The 26,204-nt window shown below is 24.9% G+C and overlaps 1 protein-coding gene across 1 annotated transcript in view; it reads right to left on the bottom strand.

Annotated features, from left to right (window-relative positions):
- LOC107065360 (uncharacterized) overlaps window positions 1-26,204 on the bottom strand; it is a 183,347-nt gene that overhangs the window by 58,528 nt on the left and 98,615 nt on the right. The window lies entirely within an intron of this gene.

Consider the following 26,204-nt stretch of genomic DNA (forward strand, 5'->3'; position numbering starts at 1 on the left):
ATTCTCGCTAACCGAGATTATACACTGTAATGTGTTTAGGATGAAGACAATTAAGAAATAAATACCTATCTTAATTACATATTTAATGAGTTTAACTTTAATGTTTCATTTATAATAAATTATTAAAACAAAGACAAAAACAATGCAAGGAAAACGTCTGTAGGTAAAAATTGTGTATGTTAGTTTATCTGTAAAAGCAATATAATTCTATGTTTGACGATTGATAATCCTATGTTTTTAATGTTATTTAAATATTTTTTAGTATCAAAATCAGGTTAAAACTAACTAGAGTAACAATAGTACAAAATATATTTGCTTTAAAATAACATATTTATAAATATACTTTGAATGTTAAACAATATCGATATAAAATGGAAAATTTTTAATTGAAAGTCATCATTTGTCAGAAAAGTTAAAACAAATGTATTTTTGTTTAATCAATATTAAATATTAGTAGAGTATATTAAAATGTATATTACATAATATATAATAATATATTAAAATAAAATATATTAAAATGTACCTAAAATGATTGTTAATTAATCGAAGGAAAATATATATTGTAATCTATATGTACAGAGAATAAGTTAGACATAAGTTCCTCTTCGAAATCTGTTCGGTACCAAATCATTTGTAGACGATAAACTTATATTCAGTTATTTTTTCTTATATTCAATTTCAGTTGAAGAAAACCATTTGTTAAGTTTATGAAATCAAATATCATAGAATATATTAAGCCTTAGGTATAAGGTGTCGTTTATTTAAAAGGTTCCACTCAAAGATTAAAAAAAATTATGATGGTCATAAATTCTCAAACCAATTCAACGACCATCGAAACATATTGGTGCGACTAAAAATATGTGCAGTGTCAGAGGTCCTTCGAGTGGTATACAATACTTGAGTAAACATAAGCCAATACAGATGGGAGGGATACTATTCATAAAGGAAATTCCTTATATTCCTAAAAACCCCCACTACAATCCTTCCCAAAAATATAAGCCTTCCCATGGGGACATTCTGGTGGGTGGACCCTTTTACTATTGGTTATTAAGTTCATTTTTTTCTTTCCCTCTCCAAGAGGGGTGTAACTAATTTAGATATAAAAACATATGAAATCAAGTAAGAGACGTCTGTCCGTAATACGTCTGTTTGTAATACATCTACTTTGTTAATACGTCTGTCCGAAATACTCTTTATCCTTATATACTCTATTCGTTATACATTTTTGTGTTATACATTTTACACATCATACATTTATACAGACCACATCAAACAATTGTAGCATAGTCGCCAAGACTCAAGTTAAAAAATCATTGTTGACTGAAGAATTGCCTTTAGTATACTGCAAAACCACTCAACCACTATTAATATACCGTTGGGAGACTTTCCATACAGAACGCGCGTATAATTGCAACTTAAAAATTGTACGTTAGTTTAAAACGGATTCGCGTCAGCATAACATGTAGTGTGCGCGAGCAAAATCAAACAATAAACTGATATGACTCGATGTTCTCTGTGAAAGTTATTTTATTAAACGTTGTTTATATGATTCTTCTCTGATGGTTACACGTATATAACGAAAATAATATGCATAGTAAATAGAATTTATTTTTCTAAAAGTTATATAAACCATAATCAATGAAAGAATTTCAACTGAGGATAAACGGTCAGTTCAACGTTGAATTTCAAAATGAACGGTACGTTTAACTTATACTCTGTACATTTAAATTACAATATACGTTTCCATCGATTAATTAACAATCTCTTAATCTAAATATAACATTTTAATATACTCTACTAATATTTGAGATTAATTAAACTAAAATACATTTGTTTGAGTTAAACATTTTTCAGAATATCAGATCGAAATTGTTTAATATTCGACGTATATTAATAAATATATCACTTTAAACAAATGTAATTTTTATTATTCTTAGTTTAATGGATATTTAACTGATTCTGATACTAAAAAACATTTAAATGACAATTAAAACAAAGGATTCTGAATCGTCAAAAATGATATTTCTTCTGTTCTTACAGTTATACTAACGTACAGGCGTTTTCTGTTGTACGTTCTGTACGTTTTATAATATTAATAAATATGTACTTTGTATTATTCTTACTTTAAAGAATATTTAACTGAAACCGATGTAAAGAAATATTTAAATAATATTAAAAACGAGAGATGACCAATCATCAGATATTGTATTTCCCCTGCATTTACAGTTATAATAGAATGTACAATTTTAAGGTACACGCATTTTCTATACATTATTTTTGTCCGTGTTTAACTGATTTATTATAAATAAAGCAAGTTAAACTCATTAAATATGTAATTAAGATATACTAATGTATTTGTGCTGTCTATCTCACCCAATATACATACATCACACTTTTACATCATCTGTTATAGGTGACAGTATTCATTATACCATTAATAAGATTTTAAATAAACTGTTATATGAAAATAAAGAATGAAAATGGCTATCACATGTAAAAGCAGGAAATAAGAGAGTTAACTGATTGATATTAATAAAGTATAATTAAATTTTTAACATAATATTTAGCTATTAAGCATTGTTCTTCATTATCATAATTATAAAAATGTTATAAAGCAAACATAATACTCTGAATATTTATAAATGTGAGATTTGTAAAATAATTATATTTTTTTGTGGTTTTCTATGTTTGTTTTAATTAACGATATATAAAAATATTTCAAATAATAGTTAAAAACTATAATAACAAAGTTATCTAAGAAAAAACTATGGGAACCGAACAAATGTTATAATTTGTTTCTGTAGGTAAATTCGTTCCCATATCGGTTTTGATCCATTAGAATAATATTTTAATATTACAGTACATTATTATATAATTTACAAATTATAATATTATATTATATTGGTTTAATTATTTTCGGTTGTTTATCGATTTTACATCGAAACTGATATGAATCAACACATTAATATTACTAATAAAATTTGAAATTAAACAATTATATTTTCCTTATTTATTTTGTGCTAAATTTAGGATAGTGCTAATTTAAATTTTTCTCAAAATTTAAATAACGATCATCCTAATGTTAATTTTTTAAACCATTATAAATATTAGGGTGGGTCAAAAAAATGACTTATTTTTTTTTTTTCAAGTGCCACGCAAAAATTGGTTCCTAGACACCTTAAAAGAATTCTCACCCAATATGAGCTCTTAATTTTAATAGGAAGATCCTCCGCATCGCAGTTTTTAATTTTTTTTTTCAGTCCAATAGATTAAAATTCATACCTCATTATTTATTGATTGTACAGAAAATTTAATGCTCTACAAAAAAAGGTATCTTATACTTTTTCCGTAAACCTCACCATTTGAATGATAATACATTTTTACAATCATTGATTAAGAAGTAATTTAACTTCGTATTGTTTTTCCATTTGTTACCAAGATGTATGAAAAAAATTTGTAAATTATAAAAACTTTTGTTTTTTAATTAAATTGCATTTTCTCCTAAATTCACTTTCTCATGTTTTAAAAAGAGTGTATGAAATGTCCATTATTCCCTTATTTATCGATTAAAAAAAATTTTTTTTTTATCTTTATTTCAAAATCCTCAGTTGATTCCGTGTTTGTGCTCGTCGAACGAGTATCGGATTTTTTTCAAACGTAAGGATTCTGCCAATAGTTTGGAACAAAGCTTAACGCGATTAAATATTTAGCGAGACTCAGGGTAGCTTTGAAAGCACTCGAGTTTGAAAGATCGATAACGCCGTGATGATTGCAGCACTCACTTCGGTTCGAATGTATGATTTATGTTCCTATTGAATTTTTTCATTACCGTTTTCACATTTTTCTTGAACGTTCAATTATTGATATTCAATAAGCGAGACTGAACACGTTTATTGATTAGTCCAAAATCGAAACACTTGACTAATTTACAATCGATAATTAATTTATATATGTAATAGAGTCACGAACTACTGTATGATTTAATTCTCGAATTGCTTAGATGAACATGAAAATTTTTTTATCATATTCAATAGTTCCGATGTAGATTACAATAGTATTTTTTTCATTTCTTTGTGAGTATCTGTCATAGGTGGTTTATTCAAAGCTAGTGCGAAATTGCAATTACCTCAACTTTTTTCCATATATATATATATAAATAAACTTATTTATTTATTTATATTTAGTTATAATATTATATTTAATCTTATAAAATTCTCTTACTTTTTATAAGAAATAATAAAAATCTATCTTGTGGCATTTAGAAGGACACATGTTTACTACGTTGTTTTGTAGCTACATGTGTTAGCATATGCGCGTCATAATGAGATGTGAGCTATTACCGTAATTTAGAACTATTCTGTGTTCCATCTAATCTTTAACAATCTTACAAACATCACGGATAAAGTTATTTAATATTTTGTTAGAAACAAAACAAAGAGAATAGATTTTATTAGTAAGTAATGTAAAATGTTTAATATTATCTTTAATAAATAATATTTGTACAGGTTTTATTTCTTTTTTAATTATAATGTAATTTTAATATATTACTTTAACAAGTGTATACTGCATTTACAAAATATTATAAAAAATTTAAGATCCTTCAAGTCTTAAAACCACGACACGTTACTGATTTTTATTTGATTTTTTAGAAGAGTCTTTTAAATACTTATTTTTCACAGAACATATTTTTTAAGTATGCCATATTTTTTTCTTTCGCTGTATCAACAACTGTTATAACATTTTTAAATTAAATAAGTCATCTTTCATTTGTCAAATCGAACAAATTCATGATGACTCAATTCTGTCATTCTTTGTAATAATTGGCATTTAATGATTCTTTCTAACTTGAATGATTCAGTTTTATATTCTGTAACTATTGAATCCACTATTTTACAATTAATTGTGATAACCATGAGCTTCCTAATTATTCTGAGATTCTCATTTCTTAAATGAAAAAGTAATTCCACGGTATTTAGCCACATTGTTTAAAATGGAATACACAGTTTAATTTAATATGAGATTTCTGAATAATTTTTATTTTTTTTTTTTAAATAAGTTCTCAAAGTTATTATAATATTGAAATCATGTGAGTAAATAAATACTTTAAGTTCCTGTAATTTCTGTTTAAGTTTATTTTGACGTGTCGTTATTTTAATTATATGTCTTATTAGTTGTATTGTATTATAGTTATTATAGAATTAATTATTAATTATTTTAAATAGTTTTATTATTTGATTTGCTATTATTGCAATTTAATTCGTATCATGTAAAGATTGGTAATATAATTTTAATATTTTTAAACAATTGGGAAAGCAGTTTTCTGAATTTCTATTCTGAAATGTTTTCTTCCAAAAAATCTTTAAACTGTGTTTAGCGAGTATATTCCTTATTGATATATCTTGACGAAATAATTTATATACACACTTTTCAAAGATGTTGCCTTAATTAACGGGTAAATATGAATATCGAAATTTTTTACAGATATATGTATGAGATTATGTTGCATTCAGGAATTATTTATAAATAAATTTCTTAGGTACTATTAAATTAAAAAGTAGATTATAATAAAGTTAAAGAGTTGATATTTTCACAAAGAAGGTGTTATGATATTTGGTAAGAGTAAATTAATTGTTGTTATTGGAAATAGTATGCAATTCTTTTTCTTACAATTGGTGTTAGAAAATAATTTGACTTGTAATTATTTACAAACTAGAAATTTTTTAAAATTTGCAAATTAATAGCACAAAATCAAACGTTTTTAAACATCTTTTTTTAAATATCACATAAAAAATTTATTAATAATTGTTAAATACAAAAAATTGTAAATAATGTCGGAAATATGTTTTAAGGAAGTTTACAATTTTATATAAGGTAGCATAAAACATAAAAATGCTCTATAAATTTTCTCCTTCGTACTTCTATGAGCAGAAAGTTATTATTTCCAGCACATTTAATTCAAGCCAGTAATCTATTACAATCATTTGTCTTATGATCATATGCTTGACAAATGAGGGTAAAAGCATTGTGATATGTCACGTTTTACTTTCGGTGATTCAAATTTAATTAGTACGTTTAATAGCTTTCTTGTGTTATGTGTAATATTTTTTTAATTGTTTTCTTTTGGTTTTAATTCTCCATTAAATAAAGTTAGCAGTTATTTGCTGTCGCATATTTAGTTTTGTAATTTATTTTTTTTAATTACGTGTTTACTTTTTAAAAATTGTTAATTATTTTATCTGTATTTATTTTCAAAAACCTTGAAATATCTTCAGCCTGTTTTTAATTGGTATTCGTAAAAATGTTGAGCTTTTGGTTTTTTTAACTTCTTTGATTTCTCTGTAATTTTTGAACGATTTAAACATTTGAGTTAGAGTTGTTGTAATGAATGTGGCTTAATTTTCAACTCTGTAAACCTCCTTAAAATATATAATTATAATATAAGTTTAGCAAAGCTTAGGTAAAAATATTTTAATTTTTAATATACACCGAAGAAAAATAAATAAGTATAATAATATTTATTTCTTCATTACTTTAAGTTTGACTATAAACACGTACCACACAATTTTGTTAATTTCACAATTTTCTGCTTCACTCTCTTCACTTCTTGATGCTTTACTACAATCTAGTACTAAGATGAGAACAAAATAAATAGTATAAACTATAATGTGAGAAAACCGAATAATGATTTTACGCTTCGTTGAAGAAAAGAACGATGTTTGCTTGATTATTCTTAATCTTATTATTAATATTTTACGTCTAACGTTTCATTTATACCTATTAAAGCATTATTATATTTCTTGTTGTTATCTTATTCTATTGTTTTAAATAATTTGATACAAAAGATAAACATATATTTTTTAATTATTACACTACTCTTCCCCCGTAATTAAAGTTGAAGAAAAGTTATTTTTAGTAGACGACATTAATGAAAGATATTATTTTAATGCGTTCTTTGAAAAAAAAAAAGAAAAAGAAAAAAACAGAAATGAGAAATGATATTCCGAGCGAAGTGCCATGTAGAATCTTATTAGAGACTAATGGATTGAAATAGACGTCCCATGAGCGACGTTTATTACCAGAAGCATCCATCGGATTTGATTTAAAGTGCATTTGATTGATCTTTCCTTTCAAAGGAATTTCCATCTTAATGGCAACATCTTTCGCATAAAATAGCAAGAAGAAAGATATCTCTTAACAAAAGTTTAAATAGAATGCTATTCAAGTTGAAATATTATTAATATTAACTATAGTAACTTCTTATCATTCGAAATAGATCAAATTATTTTTTTCTCTTACTTTGCCCCATAAAGCTTATTTGAAGTAATGAATATTTTGTTTTGTATCAAATAAGATTCAATGAACTTGATTTTTATTAAAAAGGGTAATTTAAATAATAAGAATTATTTTGCATAAAGAAATTAGAAAAAGATTTTAATATTAAAATATATGTACTAGATGCCCCGGACACACGTAGCTGTGGCTTTGTTAAAACACGTTGATTTAATATAATACTAAATTATTAAATGCAGTTAAATTAATATTTACATATAATTTTCAAAAGTTAAAATTAAATACAAAATAACATAAAATTTTTAATTTTACATTTTATTCGTCTCATATTTGAGACAAAAGAGTCAAAGAGTCTTCTTTTTTTCGTTTTATATTTTTTGTTTATTTTTTGTCTATCAATTTGTATACACAAAATATAATTTACGTGAGCTAAGTAAAATTTGCGTGTGACAAGTAAACTTATCGCACACAAATAAACGTTTGATTTACTCAAAACTCATGTTGTAATTGTAATATGGGTAACTAGCTATTTTTCAACCGCAACAGCGGGGGCTAAGATTCTACTTATCCCGCATGAGTAATAAAAAAATTGAAATAATTGAATTGAAATACGGCGCCATCTATTGAATACTTACAAAACCTAAAGATCTACATAACCTCTAAATAATAAATCCTTAAATTAGCAATAAAGAATAAAAAAAATCGCGATAAATACTATCCTATATTCTAAGTATTAACAAATCACAGAAAATAAGAATTATTTTCATTAAGATCGGTTGAGTAGTTTCAGAGTTATAAGTAGACAAACATTGTGACACTGAATTTTTATATGTATAAATATATTTTTTTTTTTAAACAAAATAATTTTATTTATTTTTTCATAAATTCATCTGTTATATTTTTCACCAATGTGTAAGTTCATTCGATCAATTCTTGACTGTAAGCAACATTGCTTCATCACTTTTAACAATAAAAAGTTTCTCACCCAAGAACTGATCGAAAATTTTACATCAACAGTTAGCAAAACGTAATACAGTAGGATTCATTTTAATGACACAAACAGTACGTATTAAAGTACGTGATTTTTGCAGTATCAAGATAACAGGGTTTAGAAGATGGATCAAGTTTAAACTGGAAGAAGAAAAAATAACCTGTTTTGCAATTATGCGCAAACGATCTTTATTACCTGGATTACTCGTAAAAACAAAGACAAACTTTAATTATTGTAGGAAAAAAAACATCAATTAAAATTTTAACGAACAACTTTATCGTTTTATTTTAATGAATCTTGCGAGTGAATATCCGTTGGATTTATATCCAGTAAATTTTAATGCCTATTTCATCTACGGTGAGCTTTTAATGCCTCTAGCCTAACGAATTATGTCCTATCATCAGTTATGATGAGAACTATGAAATAGTTATATGATATTGCATGTAGCTCTTTATGGCACGATAATAAAGCTTTTGTATTTACTCATTATTGTATTATTGAATATTATGAAAACTGTGGGCTAATAATATTACGTTGGAAGATGAGAAGTATAATAAACGATCTAAAAAATGTTAGGTTTAATTTAGTTTGATTAAGTGTTATTAAAAGTTATTAATGGTTAAATTTCTATAAAATGGTTGTGTTAAACTAATACGTATTACATGGAATAAAAATGCGAACAGGATGAAAGTTTTCCAACAATTAAAAAAACAATGCTATTTTATTTCTGTATAGTAAAAAGAAATATTTTTATTAAAATAATCAATAATTAATCAAACAAAACAGTGATTGTTAAAAGTCTGAAAACAGATAGAAGAAATGTAATTTTTGTGTAAAATATCAAAATTAATTATTTGTTTCATGTAAAGTAATACAATCATACTGAGTGTTAGATCCATTTGGGAATGCACTATATAATAATTGGCTTTATACTATTCCTGTTTTAGCTGTAATAATTTCTCATTAAAGTGAAAACCTTTAGTTCTGATGACTGTTGTATTGCAGCTACTACTAATTTATCTAATGTTTCGGCTTGAATTCATGTGTATGAACCCTATCATTAACATTATGTCATTACTATTAATGTCATTAACAGACCATAACGAGTTAGTAAGACGTTCTGTTCGTGCAACTCTATCAAGTTCTTCCCATAATAGTTCAATCAGAGTTAAATCTAGAGATTAATTTATTAGTTCATTTTATAAAGTACTGTAACTGTAAGCTTCTGAAAAGTACATTTATAAATTTCGTTTTTAATTTTTGTTTATGGTTAAAACGTGTAGGTATGCCTTATTTATAAATATTCTTAGCATTTTTTTAGATTATGTATCTTAGAAACGTTGAAAAATATGAAATTCGTTTCTCTTTGGTGGTTTTCTGAGACTTTTGTAATTCATGAACAATAGAATTTTGATTGACCAGCGTGATCAGAAGACAAATAGCGAAATAAATCATGGTTCAACGAATAATCGAGATTACAACTGAATTTTTTACAACACGTTTTTTTATTTAACTCCCAAAATTTTACCTCAATTTGTCTCGTGAAACATTTTGCGAGTTGTTTTATCGATTGTTAGAATTAAATATAGAGATATTTATTCACACTCGATAAAATTCGTTTTGCTGTAGTTTACAAGGGTTTTTTTTTTGATGCAACAATGAATGATAAATTGTGTCCAAAAATGTGTCCTTGTGAACGTCTGGCAAAAGAATAGTACGAAAGTTTTAAAAGGGGGCTCATTATACGAAGTTAAGAGTAGGAGTTCATTATACGAAGCTAAGAGTAGAAAGAGGGGGAGGGGGAAGGATGGACAATTGCCATTTCAGAATATTTCAGAAGATTCGACGTAAGCTGTTTAAATATACATTAAAGTATATTTAAAGTCGTTTCGTTAATTACAATCAATACACTTTATCAGCTTGGTGCTAAGGTGCTGCTATGTCTATTCAACACATAGCTAACAGCTTTTCATATTAAACTACACTGTTCTCAAATTCCGCTGACAAGAATGTCTTTCTGTATTTCTTCGTTTCAATAGATATTGTTCATATAAAATACATTATGGGGAAATGTTGGTAATTCTAACATCGAAATTTTACAACGATTTCAATTAAAACTACTATGTAGTATTTGCAATTCACCCTGGTACAGGTGTACTACTGATATTTTAACGTAAAGGTGTTTTCTGTACATTATTTTGGTCTTTGTTTAACTAATTTATTATAAACGAAGCATTCAAATTTAACTCATTAAATATGTAATTAAGATGGGTATTTATTTTTTAATTGTCTACATTCTAAACACATTATAGTGTAATCTCGGTTAGCGATCATAATTCATTCTAGAAATGTCCTTTTAGTCCAAAGCACCCATATATCAAAGCGAATTTCGTCGTAAGAAAATATAATGGAAAATAAGACACTTATTTATTTATATGAAAATGATATGAAATAAAAAATACTAAGAGAAAATTAAACATTTTAATCTATACTTTACTTATTACGAATACACTTAGCAGACGACAAGCGTATTCATACTGATCATATTGCAAAAGATCATTCGTTTATTAAATTCAAATATTTTGCTCATCTTGCGAAACATTCGTAAACCAAGTTATTCGTAACGCAAAGTTTGACTGTATATTAATAGTTTTCAAGTAAAAATCTTTATTCTAATTTATATAACATGATATATTTATTCTAAATTATTTTATTATATATTATAAATTTGCAGTGCTTCTTGGTACGTAACTAATGAACAAATCCATAAATATTTAGGGGAATTTCTATTATATTATAAAAGAAACATTTAAACTTCAATAAATGTTAAACAAATAATTTAGCAAATCATCCGAAAAATCTATTTAATAATTTTCTGGGAAACTAATTTAGTACGTAGACTAAAAAGGTTCTACCCTTGCTACCTAGGAATACAATTTTCTTAAATAATAATATGGTTATATTATAACAGTTATATCAGTTTACACTTATCTCTTTGTAATATTATTTTTAACAACTTATGTCAATACATGACGTCAGCAAAAATTACTTATAATTCTCGGCTGAGAATTGATTATTATTATTAATAAAAAAAATGTAAGATATACCATAGGATCTCTTATTCATAAAGTAAATATGTACAAGGATTTTAAAATACTTATGATTAGATTTATCGACTGTAAATAATGGGAACAGGTACTTTTGTGGGCGCTTACAAGAGAACCGTCAGAGTAACCCCTCTCGAATTTTTTCCAAACCTTGCACACTTGTAATAGTTCTTGAGTATATTCGTTTAACTTTTTTTAAAAAAGCTAGATATTTAACCGTTTGTGAAAAAACATACGTAGAAATTTTTCAAGAAAGGTGTCGTGTCTTTGATATCGTCGATAGTTCTCGACAGAAATAATTTAAAAAACTTTTTAAAAAGGTGTCTTTTGACGTGTGTATAACTAATCTCTAATATCATAAGAATAATTATTAATAATTAATTTAATATTGAAAAAAAAGATATCATATATAATAATTTCAACAACGATTATAGAAATAGTCAAAAATTTATTTATAAAAATCAAATAATCTAATGATTATAATTTCAGCCAAAAATTTTAAAAAGTGTTGTTTGACACCTTCGGTAGAAATAATGTTAATTTTCTAATAAATCAAATTATTTTTTATAAATTGTATAATAAACTAATAATTTATTCTACATATAAAAATTTATGATTTTAATATTATTAAGTTCTGTAAACAAATGTGACATAGTACTCAGGTTTTAATAAAGTCATTTATCATTTTCCTACAAAATATAATATTTGTATTTAAATTCTCTCACTACTTCCTTGTGTTATATTGAAATTTCCCTAGTTCTCAGGTCATGTTATAGGAGTGTTCTGTTATATGGGGGTTATCTGTATCCGTCCTACCAGATAACAATCCGATGATACCACACCGAGCAGCTTAAGGCTTATACGGGACTATCTATAGTAGGAGCCATGATATAGCGACATCGTAAAATCGGGTAGGCATTAAAGTAAACATGTATTAGTTACCAGTACAAGCTAATAGATAGAAATACAGATAAGGGCTTAAAACTCGGGGCTTATATTGTGCTGTGAAAATAGCTGTTTCAAATTTTTATGTCAAGTAATGTAAAATTCAAATATTTAAAAGTACTAATAAAATGTCATAATTATTCTAAATATTACGTATTATATAGAATACTGTATTATACAGGGTGAATCTTGTAACTGGTAATAACTTCTTTTTAAGTAACAATAGAGAAAAATGATAAAGAAAAAGGTATATAGCACAACACATGTCACCTTCCTATGACCTTACTTTTTTTGAAAATGCATCGATGCAACCGCTAGATGCAGTTGCACTTATTTTTTAAATGAAACAGTACATTTTTTTTTATACTGTTCAATTCCTTTCTTTATTCTGTGTAAAAAAGTATTAAGTGAAGGTCATCGAAATGTCAATAGTTTACGAGATATTTGATGTTTTATATCAGCAATGTATTTTATTACAATAAGTGCTGAAACTCTTAATACGGATTGTACATACTACCAATGCCGTATTTACTATTTTGTATTTATCTTTGACTGCCAATGTTTTTCTTACTAGCTAGAATCCATAATATTTTGATTTACATTTCAGTCAGTTGATTATTAGTTATCAATAAAGCGTCATGATTTTCGAGTATTTGCTTAGATATCGCTAAGTTATTCTTTACAAACGACGAAAGAGTGGATATGTTCATTGTGTTTGTGGAATGTAATAAAAATTCAGTTACCGCCAAAGATGCATGTCATCAGAGATATCCTAATCGCAGGCAGCCGCAACGATCATATTTTCATAAAATAGAACAAAATTTGAGTGCCCACGGTTCATTTGTTAAACCAAAGCGAGTAGTTGAAAAACCAATGGTTCAATGTGAACAAATAATTGTCAATGTATTGGTATACGTAACAGGGAATCCCAATGCTTCGTCACGAGAAATAGTCAGGGAATGAAATATTAGTCAAAGTTCTGTAATGCGAATTTTAAAAGAATATAAATATCATCCATATCATTATTCGATAGGACACACTTTACATGTGGAGGATGATATTAGAACAATGCATTTTTATCAATTTTTTCTTAGACAAGTACAACGAAGGGAAAATTTTGCACAAAGAATATTATGGACAGATGAATTCACTTTTACGAAAAATGTAATGAAAAATGTAAAAAAACGCATTAGAAAATGTTTATAATGCAATGGAGGAACATTCGAACATTTATTGTAATAAAATACATTACTGATATAAAACTTCAAATATCTCGTAGACTATTGACATTTCGATGACCTTCACTTAATACTTCTTTACGCAGAATAAAGAAAGGAATTGAACAGTATAAAAAGAAATGTAGTGTTTCATTTAAAAAATAAGTGCAACTGCATCTAGAGGGTGCATCGATGCATTTTCAAAAAAAGTAAGGTCATAGGAAGGTGACATGTTTTGTGCCATATACCTTTTTCTTTATCATTTTTCTCTATTGTTACTTAAAAAGAAGTTATTGCCTGTCCCAGTTACAAGATACACCCTGTATAGAAATACAGATAAAGGCTTAAGACTAGGGGCTTAAGTTGTACTCTGAAAATAACTGTTTCAAATTTTTATATATCGAATAATGTAAGATTGAAATACTTAAAAGAACTAAGTTATAATTATTCTAAGTATTACGATTTTATCTCATATTGGTTTCAATATTAGAACTGATAATACATCGGTTCTATAATGGTTTTACAATTGATTTGATGTCTGGATGAAGGGCTTCTGTTATGTATTGCAAGCTTTGGCAATTTTTAACATTCATAACAAATAATTTATTATAAGTTATTCTTTTAGGTACCCATTCAATTTTTATTTTTTTGATTTAGTATAGGTTACAATTTTGATCAACAAAATTACGAACCGCCTAGTGGAACCAACATGCGGGAACTACGAGTAGTACAAACTGTAGTACTCTGGTGTGAGAAAGTTATAAATATATCAAAACTAATATTATATTTGTTCCATATTGTTTCTATAACAATTATTTTTTATCTCTTTACCAGTTTTTATTACAGTTCTTTAGAATCATGCATCGATTGTATATTGTTTTTATAACTAATATTTTGTAGTTATGTTTTGGCTACTGTTCGAATCGATAAGAACCGAAAAATAATAACTATAAAACCAAAATTGAATCAATATTATATTTGTATATACTGTGCATCTATATATTTTGTTATATTCTATATTGAAGTGAATTATAAGAGATGCAGAATCGAAAAAATAACGATCATAGAATCGATATGTAACTGATATTATATCACTTTTGCAGATCTGAAATCTAAACTGCAATATGAGAAAGAATTGTTCTTATTCATCATAGTTACAATATTTTTTTTTTTTTTTTATAATTGTTTTAAAAAAGAAAACACGAATATCGTAACTGAACACAATCTCATACTATAGGATTACATAATATTTATCATTAAAAGAGGTCTGGTATTTTTCTTTAAATCTGATTTTGTTTTGTCAATTCTAAATTTGTAATTAATAATATTATTTCGTTTATGTGTGTTATTTGTTGTAAATAAAATTTTTAAAAATTATTGAAAAATTCAGGGTACTTTTTATTGAACGTTTAATTAAAAGTGAGTAATATTTGAAAGGTTCCACAATTTTATAACAAATATTGATAGAATTGCGTCAATTAATATTTATCAATACGCATGATATAATTTAATAATATTATAAATTATATATATATAATATAAATATAATATAGTAACATGCTTCAAATAATATTTATAAAGTACTCTAAACTTGCCACGTATTTGTATCAGCTGGTCATAAAGTTAATTATATTAACAATTAGACTAACTGTTTCTCAATTTATTTTACTCACCATTAGTTTTATTTATTATCTAGGATTCGTACTTCTAAATTCATATTCATTTGACACACACATATTCTTATTCTCATACCTAACCCTCTAAATATTTTGTTGTATACGTATCACCGATCGAAACCCGTATATTATTCCTCATTACTGAATTAATAAACAATTTTTTGTTTGAGGAAAGAAATAATTAAAACAGTATAATACATAACATTTTGTTATCAATTATTATTGGAAAATAAAAGTAACTAAATTGTTTATTTACAATGTAGTTAACTATTTCCTAATATTTAATTAACAGTGGAAACAAATGTAATTATCCTAATTGTTCATAACGTTAGCTATACTATTTATTAAGGAAATTGTTTTCATTTTACTATTTTACCTCAATATTATTTACATATATTAAGGATTTGTCTTTTCAAACTCATATACACTCGCATTCAAACCCATTGTTCTAATTGTAAATACTGTGGTGCACAGGTGTTATCGATTAAAATGCTATATATGTGTTATTAACCCAGTTGCTGAATTATCAAACAGGTGTTAGAAGAAATAAAGGATTAACCCTTTCAGTGTAATAAATGCATATATGTATGCTTTTATCTATATCAAGGCAAAGAATGCAATATCAGTTTGCGTATTGATCATTGTTTCGAGTCTTGTCACACTAAAATTTTCTGTGTTATTTAATTTCAAAGAAAAACGATTATAATTTTGTTTTACGCCTGGTATAATCAATCAAGGAAATTTACTCTGACAATAAAATATTCCATCTCAACGAAAAACTTCGACTAGAAGTATTTATATTGTTAATTTTAAACTTTTTACAATTAGTTATTAAACTAATTAAAAAATAAATGTATTTATATTATTTGGTCATAATTTTAATAATATTATTATATTAAACAAATTATTTCTCATTTTATCAATCATTCTGTATCGCAGCAAATTTAGTTACATATTTTTTTTTCAATATGATATCAATTGAATAATTAATTTGTACTATAATATCAAGCCTTTTCTTTTCAATTTAATAATGAAATGATAAATATGATTTTTCAAATTATATTGATAATTTATAAAAAGTAACATAAGTTTATTTCTCTAATTTTTTTCATGAATAAATAAGTTACAATAAATATATATTATAAATTATATTATATATAATATATAAAAATTTATATATATATATATATATATATATATATATATATATAATTAATAATAAGTTACAATAAATATTTTTTTGGCCGAAAAATATCGAATCGAGTAATTCTGAATATATATCAGAAAATATTTCACTTTTTACCTCAATAGTTTACTCGTATGCATTTTGAAAAGAAAATAAAGAGAAAAACGTTAATGAAAAACGGGAGGCGAACTCATTAAAATGCGCTCAGTAATGAATAATTTTTCGATTTATTAATTATCGAAATAAATATCAATCTAAAAACGAAAAATATAAAACAACTACGCTTCATTAGTTTTCTTAAATATAATTTAATTCTAAGGATTAACAACATAAGCGTAATTAGGTAAATATCAATAATAATACAAAACGTAATAATTGTCTTAAAAATATAGAGCTAAAATACAACTAAGTTCATAACAAAAAATTATTCGTTTATTCGCCTAATAATTATTATTTTTTTACATTTTTTATCTACATGATAATAAAGAACACTGTGAATAATATTAATTTTCATTATGATAATTTTTGTAATGAGAACAAATTCTATCTAATAAATCTAAATATAAAAAATAACATATAATAATAATTATTATTATTAATTGGCATTTTTTTATACAAAAAAATACTTATGCAATTATGCATCCATAAAAGATTAGACACAAAACTGATCAATGGAATTTAATTGCAATGATTTCAAAATCAACATAAATAATAAATAATTTTCCTAATATGGGAAATATATATCTGTTTAATTCTATTTAATATCATAAATCTTGTGTATCTATTTCATTATTTATATTTATTTTAAATAATCATTTTTAATTATCTCTATTTCTTATATTTTTGTAAATAGTAAATTAGCCTTATATATAATGCTAGTATTAATAACATCTACTATTTGATGTTGTTCGTATTATTTGAATTTATTTCAAGTGATATTAAAATCCACAGAGTATAAAATATACGCTTGATGTTTATATATACAGGGTGTCTAAAGTTTTTTTCGTACAAACGTTGAAAGTGTATTTTACGCTCAAAAATAAGAGAAAAAAATGTTATACAAACATGGGTTACTTAAAGCTTTATTCAAAAGTTATAACATAAATTGTATAACTGTCTAAGTGTTCTGATTAAAGATGATGTTTAGCGATTCTGTGTACTATGTTTACTATTTAGAAATGAATAAAGCTATTCTTCTCTGAACAATAGCTTGGCTACCTAGAATCACCTCACCCTACTTGGTTTTTATTTGTGAAGAAAACTAAAACAAGAAATTTATACAACTAAGATAGTTACACTGGTAAAAGTAATTAAGGATGCAGTTGTAGAAAATAATAGAAATCCACAAGAAATTTCCTATGTCCGAACAACAGCTTACTGCAGTGGTGTTGAACTTATACTCTCATAGACGGGTAACATTTTGAATAGTTTATTTAGATAAATATACTATTCATGTTATAATTTTTGAATAAAGCTTTAAATACCCTATTTTTATATGACATTTTTCTTTGTATTAATTTTGAGCATCGAATACAATTATAATGTTTTTACCATTTGTAAAACTTCAGACACCCTATATATTGGTTGAATCACAACTTCCTTTAATGTAACCCTTTTTTTCAGTACAGCAGCTTATTCGAAACAACGAAAATATTATTCATGCTAGAAGAATCTGCAGCGTATATATAATTTGTGTTTAATAATATTTACCTTAATTGTACTAAAAAATATATATATAGAAAAACACAATTTTCTAGATTTTTAAATATTTTAATTCAATTATAATTTATAATACAGCTATTATGAAACGCGTTAAGTTTTTTGATAAAATAATCAATAATGTGTTATAATACGTTCTTGACTGATTACTAGTATTCTCGTGTTTACACGTGCGTAAAACTTATGTAATTATTACAGTATAAAATTGTGCGAGATGTCATTAACATATTATATATTGTTACTGATGGTGTTTACTTAAATTTTATTTGAATCACAAATTTTTTAATTCTTTAGATATTTTAATTACATTAAAAATATTTATAATATAATTAATATAAAATATTTATGTAGATTATATTACAAATATTTAATGTGTAATAAGAAATATTAGATTTTTATATATAATAAATAGTAAACATTGTTTTCATATTTTTCAATAGTAACAGTAAGTCAATATGATAATAATTTCTGTATGATACAAGATTTCAAAAAAAAAAAAATCTTAAAAAACAAGGAAAACTATTATAAATTTATTCGACAGTTAAGGCAATCAATAATTTTTTGTGTTTTTTTCATTAGAATAATGTAATAAGACTTATAATTATTTTTAAAATGTTTCTGTAGGTTTGTAGGATTATTATTATTATATAGTTTTTAATAAGTTTGACGTCAACTGAATAATATAAAAATTAAAGTAAAGAAACATTTTTGAAAATACATATTAATTCATTATATTATTATTATTTCAATAAAATAATTTTTCATTATTTTTTTATGCATTTTTCATTATTAAAATAAAAATATTCTTAGATTATTTATTTTTTATAAATTGATTATAAAAATTCATATTACTTTAAGTAAGTACGTGTTTTTAAATTTAGTTTATCAACCAAAAGTCAATAATAACACTTTCATCTTTTTTGTGAGAAAATTATTTTTTTGAATACACTATACAGTATTCACCAAAAAGAATCAATAGTGGTGTGCGAAAGCATTAATCAAAAAAAATTTTTTTTTTCTAAAATTTGATATTTTTCATTAAAAATTTTATTTATCAAATAATAGCATCAATGTTGGTTAATGACTTTTATTTGAACATAAACGATATTGACATCCTTTTGAATTCTAATTTTCATACTCTTGAAATTTCTAACTAACTGTCATTACAATTTTTCTAATTTCTTTACATCCTATACTAAGTATTCGTGAATGCTGAGTCTACTGTTGCAAATGCTTGCTAGGTTTCTCAGTACCTCTCAGCATTTCTAGTGCTGTACTTCATCTACGCATCCGTGAAAATCAGAACCGAAGAAATTAATTATCTTTTCACCGACAAAAAAATTATTTTTATCAGTCATATTGCTAACGACGCATATATGTATATATATACATATATATCAAGCACTTTGCCATCACACATAAACATATCAAACATGTATATCGAAATTTTATATTCTTATTAAACATTTTTTTCTAATTTATTTCAACTTTGTTCGTTTTGGGTTAACGTTCGTTCAGTGAGAAGGGAAAAGGCCTTGACAAGTGACCTAGTTAAAACAGGGTGGAAAAGGGTGGCTCATGACCCGGTGTTACTGGTTCCTCGCCCGATATGACCTGGATTCACCTGGTCTTTACCCTCTACCTCCCTCCCCTAACTTTCGTTTAACCGCTCTACTATTTTCTATCATTTCACTCCGTGCTTACTCGTTCCCCGTATTTCCAGATAGATCTCGTAACCTAATAAGCTCTCGTTCCTGGTAAAATATGTCAAGCATATAGCATGATACGCTGTTTCTGTTATAAGTCTCTTCTATCTACTTTATGGCTTATCTTCTACGTATTTATGATTCGTCAGAGAATTCGAATAAGATGCATACCAAAAATAAGAAATATTAAAAGATACTTTTGAAATTTTAATTTGATAAGACAAATTATTAAATAAATAAAGTCATACTTTGTTAATCATGCGAAATAGTAATTAAATTTTATCGATTTTTATGACCTTAAAGTATGCTGTCAAAGTCAAGATTCTAAATATTTTTTTTCTTACACATATGTATTTTAGGTTGGTCTTAGTTTTTCAAGTATTTGCAATAGAGTTTAATTATAAGTGAAATTATTTTTGATGATTTAATTGATATTAATATATAACTTATTGGAATGGTTAATAAGTAATCTAATTTTATTTAGATTTGAAATATTGTTTGAATCCATAAACAAATTACACTATAGCATTGATTATTTAGATATATAATAGCATTTCTTTTATATAATGGCGGAAATATTTCTACTTACTATCTATCCTAAAAACCGAATTAGGTTCAATAAAATTTAATTTACATATACATTGTAATTATATTTAAATTGCTATCAATTTCCAAATTAAATTTAAATATAATTTTAATTTTAAAAGATTTATATTATTTAAATACTTCAATTCTAAGACTCTAATCTAAACCTTAAAATAAAAATAATACTATTAAATACATACGTATAATTAGAAATATACTTGTATGTATTTCTCTAAAATTGAGCACAATTATGTATATGAAAAAATGCTTAGAATGTTTATCTTACAAACATATTTCAAACTTATCTAAGTCAGTGAAATTATTCCTATTCTGTATAAATAGCATGAATTTGTACAAACAGATTTCATTTTACTGTTTTCCTAATTAGCACAACGTCAGTAATTTATGTGTTTTTGAAATAGTTATAATGGTTCTATTAAATAAATACCTTAAATCTTCAAAATCGGATATATTCTTTCATTTTCTATGCATATTTGCACGTTTTTCCTGTTAACGTTTCATAGATTACTGGCATATTTTCAGTACATACAGATTCACAGTTTAATTATTACAAGAAATAATAAATTTTCGTTGAATAACTATAATTCGATAGAATAAGTACGATTTTTCAAGGTGAATGATTTTAATTACTAGAATTAACGTTATTATTAATAAATTATTCAAGATATTATTGAAAACAACTATATGGAAATTTCATAAAAATAATATAAATTATATTAAAATAGTAAATATAATGGTATTATTAAATAGATACTAGAAATTTTTTAGGGAATATATTGTTTCAATTTGTTGTATATTTTAATTAGTTCGCTGTAATGAACTTTGAAAAGTTTGCTCGTAATATGTGTATCCAAAATGAAGCAATTACAATTATACTCGTCAAACATATAGTGTGCAGCTGTTATTATATTGTGTTTTAAGTTGTAATCAAATGATTGCTTTATTTTTTAATAAGAATAATTATTTTATTATTAACATTTGTTTACTTACTTAATGTAGTCACATAGTTTTTGTAGGAAATGAACAAACCCTAAATCAATTACAGGTAGCTCTCTTACAACATGACATCCAATAAAACGGTTTCATTGTAACATGATAAAAAAATTGCAAAAATCTTGTTACAGCACTGGATAAAATAATGGTTGCTTAACATATTTAAAAATTTAATTACTTTGAAATAATGAAGCAAAGGAATAATAAACTCTGTGTCTTATATAATACGGTCTCACAAAATACTGTATTTTCTAGAAACCTGTCTACCGTATTATAAGAAGTACCTGTACTTAGAAAAATAATTAGTTAGAAATTTTATTCGTTGTTTTTGAATGATATTTATTAAAGCAACGTACAATACATAATTGCACTTCCTTAGTTGAATTGTAATTTCTTGATTCTTTTTGTATATTATTTTTTTAATAATGCAAACAATTTCTTGTACTATTGTTTTTTGACGATGTGCTTGGTATATAACCCGAAAAATGTTTTTCGAATAGACGTGTAGCTTTAGATTTAGTTGGCCAAGTTTGTTCTATTTTGTTCGCACTATACAAAGTATTTTCCTAATTATTTTTTATATTTTGTATTTTTCATTTTATTTAGTCTTGTTGTTTAAATATTTAAACATTTCGAAATGTATATATATATATATATATATATATTTTCATTTTCATTAAAATTAAAATTTAAATATATATATATATATATATATTTAAGAAAATAATAATTATTCTTATTCTATATTGTAGAAAATAGTAATTATTCATTCCACGTAATAAATATACTCATTTTAACACAAAAATTACCATTTCTCAATGACAAATGTATTGTCATTGTAATTGTCTAAGTAGATATTGATCTAATCTAGTTAATATGAATGTTATTAAAACTTTTTATTTATTTATAAAATTAAAATCACGAGAATAAATGTAATTAAAAATAAGTTATTTGAGGTTATGCTTAAATCTTCGACAAAACAATTTGATAACAGTTTGAAACTATAATGGAGAATATAATTGTTGAGAAATGATTTGAGAGTGAAACCAGATTTGTCTAGACCGCTTTTCAGAAGGAAGAAGGGATTTCTTGATATTCTGATCAAATTCAGTAGTCATACTAAATGTGTACTCGTGTTGCTCGAGTATTCCTGAACAGTAGAAGTAGTTCGATGTCACTTTTGATAATCGCTTTTAGAACTATGGCGGTTCATAAGTTCGGAGCTTACCAGCCATTTCCATACTGTTACTATAGTTACAATTTCGAGAGCTCAAAACTCGAACTAAGCTCGACATATATATATATATATATATTTTCATCTAAAATAATAATATAATATCTACTACGCTTCTACTAGCCGGTTGTTAAAATTTACTATACTATTCTTTTTTTCATTTCTACGAGTAACTTCTAAAAAAAGAAATAATTTTACTCCTCTTTTTTTTTTTTATAACGAGACTACCGGAAATTTATTTACGAATTGAAAATTAACGAGAAAGTATAAAAATGTTTTTTTGCGGCTACATTGAAATTCTATGATCTTTTAATTTTTTTGAAAAAAAAAAAAAAATACGATTATGTTAAGAAACATACATATAATTCTCAAAGAATATTTCAAAAATATTAAATGATCTTATGAGGTAAAAATGAATATGAATTTGTTTTTTAACATTGAAACTTTTGAACGCTTAATTATAATAGAAATAAAAAATGTATGGAAAAAAATAAAAAAAAAATATATATTTTAGAATATATAATAATATTACATAATAATATTATATATATAAAAATATAGAAATTATAAAAAAAAATATATAAATTTTTAGATTTAGCTTCAAAGCTACATCTAAAATCCCATAACTTTTAATTTTTTATACAAACAGATATTGCTCTCGTATAACACGATTTTGCTATATCACGATTCATAATTTGTGTAAACCCTCCTAAAACACGATTAGAACATTGTAAAGATAATTAGAACGCTCTTACACGATAAGAAAAATGCGAAAACCTTTATACAACACTGAACTTCTACAGCACTAAATAACGTGATTTTTACATATTTAAAAATTATTACAGGAGGGTCACCTATATAATAATGTTGAAAACTGTAAATGTATTGTTAAAAAATATTTTAAACATCAAATGATTTTACAAATTTGTAATAACAATGTAGTGAACGTTGTTAATCAAAAGTAATAATTTAGAAATTATTTAATGAAAACCTACAGAAGACACAGAAATGCGTTTTATTGTGCATATAATGTAATTTTCTACATAGCGTTAATAGTGTAAATTTGAACAAAGTTATTTCTTTTTATTCTAAAAGTACGGTAAAGGAAAACAATTCTCTTTTAAAAAACACTTGTTAGAAATATTATGTTTACCTACGTAATCCTTTTGTTATTCTTTATGATAAAGCACGCGTACATGTTTTCATAGAAAAGAAGATAATAAATATAATTACTTTGAAATAGAAAAAAGATGGAAGCATTTATGATGAAAGGGTGATATGGAAAAGATTGAAAAAGTGTAAAAATTAAAACATTAAAAGAAAATAACGAATTAAAGTTACATTAGAGATTTCCGACATCTCGTTATTATGGAATTAAATCAACGTGTTTTTAAATTATTAGCATAAGAAAAAAAGTCTATTCAAAACTTTATTTATGCACATTAAATAGGATTTTTTCTTTGGAACAAAGACAGAGTCATGTGCACTTTGCATCAGTATCATTGCGGTTAACCAACTTATAAAATCACATTGTATTTATACGTAGTTATGAAATATTAATAATTAACATAAAATCTACAAACAATTTAAATATTCCTATTTATATTTTAATCTACTAAATGACTAGTCTTTTACGAAATTTATATTTCTTCAAATTAAATACGATTAATAATTAATTTAATATTGGCATACGTAATAGATAAAGTAATTTTGTATTAATAAGATAATTGCATTTTTCATTATTTTTTATTAAATTTATAGTTCCATATAAATTCGCATAAATGTATGTACTTAATGTAATTAAATTTTCGCAAGGACGATACGTATGTGGGTTATTTTTAACGGAAGAATTAAAACATTAACTCAAACAAAACTATAAATCCTTACAATTACAAAAATAAAGAACGATCGATTCTTAAATCTTACATTATAATATTACTATAAATTTATAATTGTTATTAAGTAAAATTAAAAAAGTAATAATATTAATTTTGAATTCTATTTATTCCTCAATCGGTCAACTGTTCGGTACTGAAACAAAATCCTACTGTTAAAAATTGAATTGAAATAACAATCGATTTGGTATTGCATTAAATAATGAATAAAATAATTTTTAAATAACAATAAAACGATATTTAAAATTGTAATTGTAAAGTAAAATCAAATGAAGAAAATCAATAAAATTGAATGGAAAAATGTAATTTTTAATTAAAAACTATTCGTGGTACGTTAAATGTCGAATGTTTTAAAAAAATATAATAAGCAATTTTCTCTATGAAACAATATTTCATCACTGCTATTGTTAGTACCGCGTTATTATTTTTATTTTCATTTAACTAGAAAGGAAAACTAATGCTGTCTTGCGTCGAACGTTTTCACTGAATAATGAACTTTTGAAAGGTTCGTAGTTAAATTCGTCTTATTTTGTTATTCGTGCGACGTATAGTTTTTACTATAATGAAAAGTATCAAAATTGTAAAAAATTACTTCAGTTGTTTATTGCTAATTTGGTTTAATCTAAAAACAATAAGTATTTAAATGACTATAATTAAGAGAACAAAATAACTTTCATTTATTAACACGTTAAAAGGTTAGCTTCTTACATTACGAAGTATATTTAGTTTAGTTATATCAGTTATACATTTTTCAACCCTTCGATTCCTTGATCTTTTTGTTTTGTTTTGTTATTTACTTTGTGTGTATGTACACAGTTCCTGAGTAACAATGTTCTTTTTAACTTGTACTTATCTTGAATTATTGTTTCAATATTTGTCAACATGTTGTTTGTAGAATAATTGAATCCTTTATTTTAAAAGTAGAGTAAGTCCAATCATAGTCATTAAAAATATATTATTTTTTAAATAATGTTAATTCTTTTAATTAGGATGATAAATTTCACTTTTTAATCAAACGCAGACCCTTCAATATCTCGATTAGAACATAAATGAATTTAGGCCACTTCCAAAATAAACAGCTTAAGTATTTTAAAGGAAAAACTTTCAAAAACCTGTTATATCATGAAGAGTGTAGATATCATTATCCAGCAGGAAGTAATTACATCAAATATCAAACGTAAAGCATGTCTGAAGAAAATAACGATCATTTGTCCGTAGTTAGATTAATCAGGGTACTTTATCGTCGATCGAGTATGGTCTAACGGTCCAATGGTCCAGTGAATCTGTAAATGATGATGTCAATTTCCTGACACAGGGTAAAGTTGTTCAAAAGGAGAATGGATCTTCTAGCAGTGATGATAAATCGCTTCTAGGTGGAAAGTGTTAAATAGCAGGTCAGGTGAATTAAGTTACAGGATAACAACTGAATAGTTTCATGTTATGTCGATATGAAAGTTTGTTTTTATCAGTTCAATCTATCTATTTCAAGAGTGGGTTATAATGTATCTTGATTTGTTAATTTTTATTGCTAATAAGAAAGTGTATAGCTTTTTCAATATATGGAATATTAATTTTCAGATGTAGATTCGCTTTGCTAATCCTGATATTCCTTTTATAGGTTGTACAGAGATCGAAGTTT

The sequence above is a fragment of the Polistes dominula genome, unplaced genomic scaffold (assembly GCF_049000335.1).
Source record: "Polistes dominula isolate Pdom_NZ unplaced genomic scaffold, Pdom_raw_medaka contig_21, whole genome shotgun sequence".
In the NCBI taxonomy this organism is placed as follows: Eukaryota; Metazoa; Arthropoda; class Insecta; order Hymenoptera; family Vespidae; genus Polistes; species Polistes dominula.